Source organism: Trachurus japonicus, chromosome 8, assembly GCF_045865225.1.
Source record: "Trachurus japonicus isolate A0001 chromosome 8, Traja_1.0".
In the NCBI taxonomy this organism is placed as follows: Eukaryota; Metazoa; Chordata; class Actinopteri; order Carangiformes; family Carangidae; genus Trachurus; species Trachurus japonicus.
This window is the reverse complement of record NC_140914.1, coordinates 16,841,629-16,854,782: the sequence shown is the minus strand read 5'-3', so window position 1 is coordinate 16,854,782 and position 13,154 is coordinate 16,841,629. Positions and strand designations below refer to the sequence as shown.

The 13,154-nt window shown below is 38.6% G+C and overlaps 1 protein-coding gene across 1 annotated transcript in view; it reads left to right on the top strand.

Annotated features, from left to right (window-relative positions):
• mosmoa (modulator of smoothened a) overlaps positions 1-13,154 on the top strand; it is a 37,945-nt gene that overhangs the window by 23,812 nt on the left and 979 nt on the right. The window lies entirely within an intron of this gene.

The following is a 13,154-nucleotide window of genomic DNA, read 5'->3' as shown; positions in this document are numbered from 1 at the left end:
CTCATACAAGCCCATTGATTTGAACGAACACCCAATTTTTTTTTTTGCCTGCCAGATGAAATGCACATTCATAATTAGGTTTTGTAAATCTTCTTAATCACTTGCAAATAAGCAGTGAATCACCACCTCACTGAGTCCCAACCGGCTTCGCTAACTGTCTGTCCAGTAAGCTCAAATCTGTGTCATCAGTTAAATTAGAAAGGCATTGAGTCACTGTTTAACAATCACACTCAAGGAAAAGTAAGGAGGTTTCCATGGCAACTGAGAGCAGTTGTCACCCTTGTCTCCCTTTTAAGCTCCTATTGGCCACATTAGACAAGAGGTATTAATAGTACAGCTTTTTTTTCCTTTTTAAACTGGTTTAAAGCATAATGATGATTTAAATAAGGAAATGAGACTCTAGGGTAAAGGAAAAAAAGACTTGTGACAGATACAGCGGCTTCAGAAAGTTTTCAGTCCCCTTCACTTTTTACCTAGCTACTGTGTGATGTGTGTTTATTTTAAAATTGCAAAGAGACGTTTCATTTACATTTATTTTTACCTAAAGATACTGAACTCGTGTGCCAGCTGATACCAAATACCAATCAATAATAGTAGCTACTATGTTTAATTTGAACTGCTTCGTGCTGCTAACGCTGCTGCTGCTGATTTATGTCTTTGTTGTATGTCGTGACTGTGGATGAAACCTTGTAAAACATGAGGAAATACATAAATTGCTACAATATCCTCCTTTTGCAGTGGAAACCACTCACAGTGATCAGTTAAAGTGATCAACTGCTTGGATGAAAAACATCTTGGTTGACAAAATCCTTCCTCCATTTGCTGTAGCCTATGTATTCAAGTAGTTAGTTCTCTTACAGTGTTTATCATACTTGACAAATGTAAAAAGAGCTGTTGACTGCAAGCTGTGAAATGCTGAGGCTCTCCAACACACACACACACCTCTCTGGCTGCCTTTCATCACTGTGATTAACTGAGTAGCATCTCATCTCCAGTGCTGTAGGCTAAAGGCCAGAAGAGCTCTGTCAGTTAAAACACAAACACCCTGTCAATATCCAATGATTATCAAGTATTTATGGGTTAAACTGCCCGGTCCAGATGGGACAGCATCTGGGTTTGGATCCAGACCTCAGTCCGCCTATTAGTGGACTGCCAGCGGCTAATGTTCGCCTGTTTACCACAGATCGGTTCCTCTTTGCCCCTGTATAACAGTAGCTGCCAGTGTTTCTGTGTAGGCTGCTGATTTAGAGAAGCGAAGAAGAATTGACTTCCTGTAAAATGTATTAGTGTGGTTTATTATGTGGTGTGGCATTGGTGCGTAGCCTTTCTGACCTAGTATTTGAGGCATAGTTTAGTTTAGTTTAGTTTATTAGTTTATTAAAGCAGAAGTAAGCAATATATTTGTGTTAATATAAGTCTTAAATAGTTCTATCTTCCGACAGCAATCACTTACATAGAGTGTTTGGACTGAAACACGGGTCTGTCAGTCACTCTGCTCTGCTCTGAGCCGAGGAGAAAACTTTTCTTGTATCCTACAGTTTTTATCCAATGAGGAGAGAGAACGGCATGAAGGGCTGTGTGTGCAGCCAAGGGATGCGCCTGAATGTGGTGACGTAAGGACGAGGACTGTTATGGTGCGTTCAAGGCAACTCGTAACTCGTGTTTTTCCGACCTGTGAAGTCGTACCAGTTCGATCTGGTACAAGTTCACGGGTCAGAAGTTACGAGTGGCCGTTATAGTGACTTTCACAGGTAAAACAGGTCGGAGAAACACGAGTGGGTTGCCTGGAACGCTACAAAGTCGTAAGTCGTGACTTGAAGCTGTAATTTACGGTTTCAAAAGCCTGCCTGGAACGCAGCATTAGCCAAAAAGACCGGATCACTTACTTCTGCTTTAATACAGGACAGTGTACAATACCATTAATCACTCGTAGAGCAGAGAAGAGATGGTTGTACCAGATTTAGCCACTAGGGCTAATTTCCATCTGTAGTCCCAACATAAAACTCACAATACAAATCACAATAAAATACAGATCGCAGAAAAATACAGGAGAAACCCAAGACATAGAATGACACAGGTGAACTCTTGGACGGCACAGAGGCAACACACACACCGCCGCACAAGTAGCCACATGGACAACAGGGGGACAACATAGAAAACACAGACGTACATCTCCTCATTCAGAGTGGAGGAACACAGAACACCAAAAAAAGAAATTGTAGGCAAAGTGCAAAGTGCTTATAGCAGCAAGATGTTGATTGTCATACACTATATGTGTGGTGGACATATCAGTACAGTAACTGTGTAGTGGACAAAGTGCAAAGTGCTCATAGCAGCATGATTATTCACAGTATTGATAGTAGTAAATAAAGTAATAATAAATAAAACATGAAAGTGGCCACAGTGGCAGATGTAATACCAACGATGGTAGTTCTCAGTTACAAAAAATAAAAAGTTACCAGCTATGGTAATGTGACAGGTGTATCTATGGATATCAGATGAAAACAGAGACAAGAAGTGCTAACGAAAAAAGAGAAGCAGCCTTACACCACCCATACACCCTTTTGTCATGCTAATTAGTTCTCTATGTAATCTATATAGAAAGGGATGACAACTTTGTGTACAAGGTCTTACAATTCACACAGCATGAAGTCCAACCAGATCTCTGTAGTCCTCTTAAACGCAACACAGACAAAGAATTGATCAGGGCGTACGGTACTTTACAACCATTTCTAAAGCTTTTAGTGTCCCCAGACGCGCAGTGGCCTCAATTACTGTCAAATGGAAGAAGTTCTGAACCACAAGCAGCACTATTCCTGGAGTCGCTCAAGTGTCTGCTCAAATTGATAGCAGGAGAGTCGGTCAGGCCGGTTTTGGTCTCTCCGACCAAACTTCAGTGGCCGTGGCCGTCTGTGTAGACATGCGAGAAGCTGTCGGAAGGACGACATCCCTCAGCGGCAGTCCGTAAATCAGGCCTTCACGGCTGAGAGGAGGGCGGAAGCTGCTTTGAGTAAAAGGTATAAAAACAGCCTGCTGTGCTTGGAGTTTGCCAAACAGCATTTAAAGGACTCTCTGAAAGCACGAGTTCTCTAAATCATGTGTCCCATCCGATCTGACTGAGCTGGAGAGGATCTGTCAGGGAGAACTTCTTCAATCCAGGTGTGCAAAGCTTGTTTTGGCCAAAGTGCAATACTCACATTAAAATGCAGAATGCAGTTAAAAATAAATAAAAAAGGGGGTATAGTACATGATAAAAAACATTTCACTACATGAGCTGGCATGGTAGTGACTTGACAGTTTTCCTTGCATCCTCTTTTATCTCAAGAGCTTGTTTCAAGTGGAGGAGCAGGACGAAAAGGCAAAAATAAATAAAAAAGGACATAGCTGAGGCTTTTTTTTCTTTTTATCCCTCTGATGTTGCTGAATTTAAGCTGTGATGGCGAAACACTTCTCTGCTTGTGTGTGTATGGGGGGAGAGGTGAGAGGTTAAGTGAGGACGACGAAGAAGAAGTGTTGAGCAAAGGAGAGGAGCTGAGTGAATAACCATGTCTGTAGAGGTCAATAGCTGCTGAGGCTGTCGGTGAGAAGTGGATGCTGATGTAGAGACACAAATAGCAGGGGAGAAGAGAGGATGACTAAAGTGAAGCTGTAGTCAGGGCCGGCCCCTGGCATAAACACTCTCTATGCGGTTGTTTAGGGCCACAGCCGTTAGGTGGGGGGCCACATGATCAGAAAGGTACCGGGGTTCATCAAGTCATTTAAACATCCTGAGGTCTGCACGTGCAGCTATGAGCTTTATATGTAATGTGAAGTCAATATTCAGCTTCTTTTATCTCACATTTGAGACATTTGGTGAAAATAGAACGGCAGAATGACAACATTTGTGCTCAAAAAGCAATCTTACAAAATTTCATTTTAGACTTGTTTTCTACACTTATCTATTACTGTATTCATATCCTATTTCAAGCACCAAAACAGTTCATTCTCATGACTGAAGGTGTGTTTTCACAAGGGATTTGAAATTTTTCAAAAAGCAGACCTCAAATTTCCAGCATTTGGCCTAAATTATTTCTTTATACGGTGTTCTAGGACAAACTGGCCTCAGTGTGCTTACAGCGGAGGTTCTAATATTTAGACATAAAACACTTGAGTATTGTTACATCTGCAAGTATCTTAAAAAGATCAATTTAAGAAAATATGTAAAAGTTGAGAAAATGGCCTCAAACCTCAGAGGGCATAAACACGTCTGTATTCAGTTTTAACCAGTGATTTGGTGTTTGCGCTTAGAGTGCAGGGCCACAAACAAAAATCTTGTTTAGGGGGCCACCAAAATCCTAGGGCCGGCCCTGGCTGCAGGGGAGAAGACGGGGCACGGTTCAGTCGGGGCAAACAGGTGACGGAGGGTTGAGGGGAGGTGGGTAGTCTGTAGTGTAACTGGCTCTAGGCCACTGGCACCTGAATGGACAGCTTTGTACGACCAGCACAGGCACGGCTCTGTGTCTGTTTATATATATTTATATATACCGGCGGCGGCAGTGCTCCCCCAAGGTGTGACGCTCCACTGTGGGGCTAAGACTAAAGCAATAAATAAAATGCATTGACAATAGAATCACAGGATATGCAGCAGATAAATGTTGCAGCTGTTCGCCCCTCTGGGTTTTTTTTTTTTTGTAACAAACATTTTTCAAGCCCAAAGTTACATCTATTTAGAACTTGTTTTGAAATTAAGTCAAAGTCAAAAGTGTTTATTGTCATTTGTACAGTGGAAAGGTGAGTTTCCCTGACAATGAAATTCTTACTTTGCTGTCCACATCACAAAACGCCAGCAATTATAAAAACTAGGTATAAAAATAGACATTTAAAAAGCAACAGTACTATAACAACAACGACAGCAACAATAGTAATAAAGAGATAAAAGAAAAGAGAAGGAGGTATGTGTGTGTGTGTGTGTGTGTGTGTTCATTCATTCATTCATTTTCTATACCGCTTATCCTGCACTAGGGTCAGGGCCGTTGCTAGGAATTCTGGACCCCCTTAAAGAATACTAAAGTGGGCCCCTCCCCCTAACTTTTCCTTTTTTTTTTCTTAGACTACGTATGTATTATCGTTTTTTATTTAGCCTTCTTTGTTTTGATGCTAATGCAGCATTACACTGCAAAAACTCAAGTATCTTAGCAAGAATATTTGTCTTATTTCTAGTCAAAATGTCATTTCTAGTCAAAACAAATCTCATTATACTTAAAATAAGACACATCATATTAAAAGTACCTTGTTTTTAGACACTTTTTACTTCTTTCAAGCATATTTTCACTTGGAATAAGTAGAAAAAATCTGATAGTGGAGCAAGTTTTTCTTCCTTATTACAAGCACAAAAAACTTACTTTCACTGGCAGATTTTTCTATTTATTGTGAATTTAAGTGAAAATGATCTAAAAACAAGTTAATTTTTAGGTAATGAGTCTTATTTTAAGTGGAAAGAGATTAGTTTTGACTAGAAATGAGACATTTGGACAAGAAATAAGACAAATATTCTTGGAAAGATGTTGAGTTTTTACAGTATATTATGAGTATTAGTCAGGGTCTTACGCAGAATAAATCAGTCATACAAAGATTAGACTACTGGGGTTTTTTATGGGCCCCACTGGGCGCTGGGCCCCTAGAATTATCATCACCTTTCTCCCCTTTACAACGGCCCTGACTAGGGTCACGGGTGAGCTGGAGCCTATCTCAGCTGACTTCGGGCGAGAGGCGGGGTACACCCTGGACAGGTCGCCAGTCTATCGCAGGGCTAATGTGTGTGTAATATGTATAATAAATAGTAAATAACAATGAATAGTGTGCAAATTGAGCATGTGCAAACAAGATGCTAACATGCTAATTACTAACCCACAATACAAACATCTTCAGTTTACCTTCACATAAAAATAAAGAACAGGAACAAATCCTCAACTTTGAGAAGCTGAAACTAGACATCAACACCAACAGAGTCATTTTGTGTCAATATTGTTGTAGCTCCGTTGTTTAAACACAAAGGGAAGTTACTGAACTGAATTTAAAAAGTGACTGTGTTTAGCAGCGAGGAGGTTTCTCAGTGTAGTTTCACTGGCTGCAGCTGAGCAGGGCGCCGCCATGTGTCATCAATTTAGGGACTTATAAGACGAGCAGTGGACCATGAGGTGCACTTCAATTAACTCACCGGTTGAAGCTTGCAAGAATAATGCTGAGCAATGGATTTCTGGCTCCACCTTAGTTTATCTTTCACCACATCCTCCTCTCTCAGTGTCAAGTTTACCCCACTTGAAAGGGGCAGCTTGCTTCAAAAGCAGGTGAAAAACCTTAAACACAAACACAAATAGATCAAGAAACATAATAAATCAACATAACAAAAGATAAAATAATTAATATTAACTTAATCTTAATCTGAAATATATGTAGAAAACCCCATATTTAAAGCAACCAAAATGAAATAAAGACATATTTATCACTCTCAATAATGATTTAACCTTTAACCTTAGCAGCTTTAACCTCCTATAAACACACACACAATCCGTACCTTTAACTTCTTAACCTTTTTAAGTCTTTTTAAAATACATTACATTTTTAACTACATTTTAGCATGACTTTTTAATAGACATTTTAACCTGAATTTGATACCACGATTTACTACTTTTAAATACACACATGGCCGGCGCAATGAGCAGTTATATTGCTAATATTAAAATGATGAGAGAATAAATGATAATGGCAATATAAAAGTTATTCCCTCACAGATTGTTCCATTCATCCTATGTCACTGAAAGTCTTTTTTTTTTTCAATTTGAATATTTGACATCTGCACATACAGTAATTCCTCCTCATCTAGACAAATCTATACTGTAATTGCCATCTGATCAAAGCTGATGAATAAATAACACTATAGAACTTACATTTTTGATAATAATCCTTTTACTAGACATGAAATATATTGTATTTGTAACATGTTGCAACTGTCCCCGCCCGGGCCCGGGGTCAGTTGCAACATCTGACTCCTTACACTCGAATGCAAATTGTGAAGAATGTGGATTCTGTAATCATCTATTAATTGTGTTGGCTATTAAAGGGATAGTATCATTTTTTTAAAGTGGGGTTGTATGATCTACAAATAGCCCCTAAGTACTTTAATTGCAGTAGAAGACTCTCTGCACTCCTCCTGTTAGCAACGCCAGCCCATAGCCCTGCCCAGAGATTGACAACATACATTGTTGTGAATGGACCCAAAGAAACGGCCTTTTTTCGTGGCCTAAAAGAGGTTTTACCTGAAAAAAAAATACACAGTTCCATTGTTCACTATAATACAATTTTTTCCAGCCCCTCAAAGTGCAGGAAAAACACAGTTTTTATTTGGAGTTAACCAACTGCTGATCAGCGGGCGCTAACCCTGGCCGGAGAGATACGTGAGTTGGTTAGGTCCAAATAAAAACTGTGTTTTTCCTGCACTTTGAAGGGCTGGAAAAAATTATATTATAGCGAACAATGGAACTGTGTATTTTTTTTTCAGGTAAAACCTCTTTTAGGCCGTGAAAATAGGCCGTTTCTTTGGGTCCATTCACAACACTGTATGTTGCAGTGTTTCCCATTAATTAAAGAGACTGTGGCGGCCCGCCACAGTCTTGTTAGGGCCCGCCACAGTCTCTCACAGAAAAAAAATAAAAAATTAAAAAAATTAAAAAAAATATTTATTTATTTATTTTTTTTTTTCAACAATTTTTTTTTCTCACGTGTGTCTACGTGCGGTGCGCCCGCACGCGAGCGAGGCGACAGTTTGAGAGGCTGACTGGCGGAGATGAGAGCTGGTGAAACGGCAGCATGGTTATTTAAAACACCATCTCTGATCTCTGATCTCTGCCTGCACATAGATACACAGACAGGGGCGCACGCTAAATGCGCTATATCGCGCTAATTGCTCAGCTGCGCCGCCCCCCCCCAGTCGCGCCATGGTCTCCTGAAATCCTGTGGGAAACACTGATGTTGTAAATCTCTGGGCAGGGCTATTATGGGCTGGCGTTGCTAACGGGAGGAGTGTAGAGAGTCTTCTACTGCAATTAAAGTACTTAGGGGCTATTTGTAGATCATACAACCCCACTTTAAAAAAATGATACTATCCCTTTAACAGACAAATGTAAGTTTATTGTATAAAAATTTGGTTTGTCTAATCCAAACCGTCTCTGAGTAAGAGAGCCAAATGCAAAAAGTACTGCAACTGTCCCCGGTCTCCCCTACACACTAGTGACATAACGTCTCAGTGCTGACTTCTCCCCATCTGCACCGTGTCTCCTGCTGCAGAATAAACACATTGTGTTCTCTGATCAAAGAACAAGAGCTATTTTTAATTAGGTGAAGCTATTCCACAAATTCAGCACAGTCATTGATCTCTGATTCACAAAAGTCCCTCAGTTTGCTTTGCAGCCGAACGTCACCGACTGAGCGTTACATAAGTGGACGCAGAGCTCACATGAAGCCGTCAGAAATCACATCTTCAAAGGAGACAGAACAGAGCCGCTTTTAATTAGTGACAACTTTGTTATCCAATCAGACTTCGTAATGACGTCCCTCTTGACCTCCGCAGCTTCTAACAAACCTGACGTACACTTTATTTTTTCATTTCAGAGGCCTGTCTATTATGACGGTAATGATTCTCAGCGTGTGGTCAGCACAACAAGCTAATAAATGATCCCACTGAGTTTGATACAGATTTCTCACAGTCAGTACTTCATTCACAGTTTACACAAACAGTAATACTGTAGTGCTGTATTTACTCATACATGAACAATGGTCCCTGCTGTGTTCAGGAACAATATCTTTCTTATTTCAAGTATATAGTGTTATAAAACACTGCCTCCTCCTGACATGTTTTGTGTGTGTGTATCTGAAAGCACTGTAATAGCAGCTAGGGTTAAGTTACTGACGACTTACTAACCCTTTTTCTCACATTGCATATTTCACAAATAGTCAGTTCTTAGTTAGGAAAATTTGAGTTATTTATACTTCTACAGGCTACCAGGGCCATTGTATAGGGGAGAAAGGTGATGATAATTCTAGGGGCCCAGCGCCCAGTGGGGCCCATAAAAAACCCCAGTAGTCTAATCTTTGTATGACTGATTTATTCTGCGTAAGACCCTGACTAATACTCATAGTACACTGTAAAAACTCAACATCTTTCCAAGAATATTTGTCTTATTTCTTGTCCAAATGTCTCATTTCTAGTCAAAACTAATCTCTTTCCACTTACAATAAGACTCATTACCTAAAAATTAACTTGTTTTTAGATAATTTTCACTTAAATTCACAATAAATAGAAAAATCTGCCAGTGAAAGTAAGTATTTTGTGCTTGTAATAAGGAAGAAAAACTTGCTCCACTATCAGATTTTTTCTACATATTCCAAGTGAAAATATACTTGAAAGAAGTAAAAAAGTGTCTAAAAACAAGGTACTTTTAATATGATGTGTCTTATTTTAAGTATAATGAGATTTGTTTTGACTAGAAATTACATTTTGACTAGAAATAAGACAAATATTCTTGCTAAGATACTTGAGTTTTTGCAGTGTAATGCTGCATCAGCATCAAAACAAAGAAGGCTAAATAAAAAACTATAATACATACGTAGTCTAAGAAAAAAAAAGGAAAAGTTAGGGGGAGGGGCCCACTTTAGTATTCTTTAAGGGGGCCCAGAATTCCTAGCAACGGCCCTGCAGGCTACTTTTTGTTTTTGTAGTAGTTTGACTTTTAGTGGCATATTTGTCCATACATGGATGCCCTTTCATCGTGTTACCCTGCTGTTACAACAATACAAAAAAATCTGGTTAAGCAAATAGAAATGGACAAGAAATTCATTTTAGTCCCCTATCTAGCAGGGGAAATCAGTTTTTTTTTAATACTCTACTCCAGGATGACATCAAAGTCTGATCACAGGTTTTGGTGATTACAAGAGCGTATGTGAAAAAAGTTGCGAGCAATCTTTGGCGGCACTCGGGGCTGAAGAGTTCAGGTCTAAAAATGGAGCTAATCTGGGTGTGTGACGTTAGAAAGATGTGATCTTCTAACCAGACCCCTGGAGCCCACTCCTCGTCTCTGCTTGAGGCTACTACATTAGGCTGCATGCTAGACAGCAACAGTTGAGGTGCATTGTGGGTAATGTAGGCAGGCACCAGGTTTGTAATGTATCGGGCTCTGCTGTCCATCATGAGGCCGATTTTCTTCTCCCATACCCTGATAAGAGTACAAGTTCCAGTAAATGCCTGTGATGTTGTTACTGGAAATGTTGCGGATGAAGCAGTTACTGTATGATACAATCTGTGACTTGAATGCAGCGATTCCATTAGTGCCAGTGTTTGACGGCATCTGAATTTTGTGTGGAATTTCACTCAGCTTTCATGATGCTTTTTCCTCAGTTTTATCGTAAGAACTGCTGCACAAATCTCTTTAAGCACCCGAGGTTTGTTGTAACCCCTCTGTTTCATGACGTCAATGTGCTGTCAATAAGTTAGGTGCCGTCTAGTCCAGAGGTTCCCAACCTTTTTCTTAAGGGACCCATATTTTTACCATTGTAAACTTTGGTGACCCCCCCCCCCCCTCCCCCCATGTAAAATAAAATAAGGAACATCATAACTTCTTTTACATGAAATACTTTATTATATTTCAGTAATTTAATAACAGCATGGAACAAACAATCAGGAGAACCTGTGTATGATTACAACATATTTCTTCAGAACTTTTACTTTTAAAAACATAATTGTGTTTTTAAAAGTACAAGTTCTGAAGAATATGTTGTAATTTTACACAGGTTTTTTCTCATTGTTCCATGCTGTTTTCCAAATTCATTGTGACTGATATTGCCCTGCTGTATATTACGTATTTAATGTTTTAAAACGGTTGATATTCAATCATCAATTGATATAGGCCTATAATTTATTTGTTTATCTATTTAAATACACAAATAAATGTTTAATGTGGCCCTTGAATTTAGTTGATTTTGTTACATATATGAATGAAATGCTTAGCCTACTCATTTATTTAACATTTTAATCACATTAAAATGATTAAACCCCTTAAAATCAAGAGGGCTTCGCGACCCCCCCTGGATCTTTGGCGCCCCCCAGGTTGGGAACCACTGGTCTAGTGGCAGTCGTACAAAACTACAACAACGTCGTTCACTGCCCTGGTGCTTGCATGGAAAGCTTTAAACCTGAATATTGTTTTGAGCTTTTAAGCTGAAACATGAACTTTGTTTTACAAACTTCAGAGGTTAAATTGAATCCACTGCCTGTTGATGTCGTTAAAAAGAAGTGACAAAAACATTTGACTGTGGAGGAATACTAAGTAAAGTGCTGCAGGTGAACTTAAGTCAGTCAGAAAAAAAAAAGTCAACAGAATGAGAGACTTAAGAGCCACTACATTAGCAGGTTCATAGCTTTCAACAGTGGGCAGTTTGTTGCTGTTCATATGTTTTCTCTAAGTCTTATCGCTAACTAACGTCTGAGCTCTGTGTCATCTCGTGTGGAAACACAACAACTGTCTCAAACACATGTGAAAAAGTCCAAATATCTCATCTCCCACTGATATTTCCATTTTCATCTGACACACAACCACCTTCTGGTGATATGTGGCACACATAACGTTCATTAGCTACAGACTATTTAATCTTCTATTGATTAGCCAGACCTCGATGTGAGATGTTGGCCCTCCCTAATTTCTACCTCCTGTGTGTTGATTTTAAAATAAAAGTTATATAATAAGAGTATCCACATCCACGATGATTGGGGTAATAGTTGTTTTTTAATCTCCTCTAAATGACCTATGAGCTGGTTATATCTGCACTTAGCCCGTTTTTACTTTAGTGCTTTAGCCGTGCATTTCTAAGAATAATGTATAATCTCTGACATATAAACAATTTAAATTAATTTTCAGATAGTTATATAAATGTCATTTAACAGAAGAACACTCAATGCATCAGACTGATTCTCTCTCTCTCATCTTTCTCAGTAACATGCGGCATAGTCACGCTGATCTCGGTGCATGCCATGAGTCTGCTTTGTGTAATTGCCCCTTCAAAGCCGTTTGAAAGGCACTATTGTATCTCGCTAATGAAGTTGCTAAAATTGAATTCAATTTGAGCAGCCTCTGCTTCCTGCTCAGGCTGAGTGAGTGTGTGCTTAATTTTCTGCATCTCGGGTGGAGAATAAAGACTAAAGCAAAGGCTGAGGTCAGACTTTCTGTGTGATCTTTACAGAAATTTCTTTCTTTTTTTTTTGCATTGAATAGCACCACATAAACATTTAATAACTAGTCTGTAGATGAAAGTTAATTTATTGTAAATGTATGCACTCTGTGATATATTTTATATCATATTACAGTTGTGTTTTGTGTGTAATGTGTTCACTTTATGTTGTGCACAACTATAATGATACAAATATTCTGTTCACAACTACATTATTGTGTATTGCAAACATTTTAAACTATAAATGCTAAGATGAGGGGAACATTTCAAATGGCTGACCTTTTAATCCCTTTGATGCTGTGAACACAGCATTTATATTCATATAAATATCAGGAGAGTAAAAACTTACGGATTCATCTTTATGTGTGAACTAGGGATGTCACGATTATAGATTTTCTTCGTACGATTATTGTCAGAGAAATAATCACAGTATTACGATTATCATGATTATTATGCATTAATTAATTTACATCATATGACGGTGTAAAATCAAATACAGTCAAAATATAATATACATTACTAATACATACATTACTAATTATTTACACTAAATATTTTAAGTCTCTACTATTAATATATAACCATTAACTAATTATTAATCCTACAGGGGAAGTGTTTTAAATATTCAAGTCATCTGTACCAAATGTTTAAGTTTATCATTGTTTATTTTTTAGCACAAATGACTCGCTAATATTTAAATTCCTACCAATCGTATGTTATGTTAGGTAAATGGACCAGTATTTCTTACATTTACCTTCACTTTGGTGCACATCTGCCTCTGTGTATCCAACATAATCTTTTTTTGGAAAGTGACGGTATTTGGAAATCTTTACGATTAATAAATTGCAGCATTTAATACCGCGATTAATTGTGAAAACAAGTAATCGTGACATCCCTAG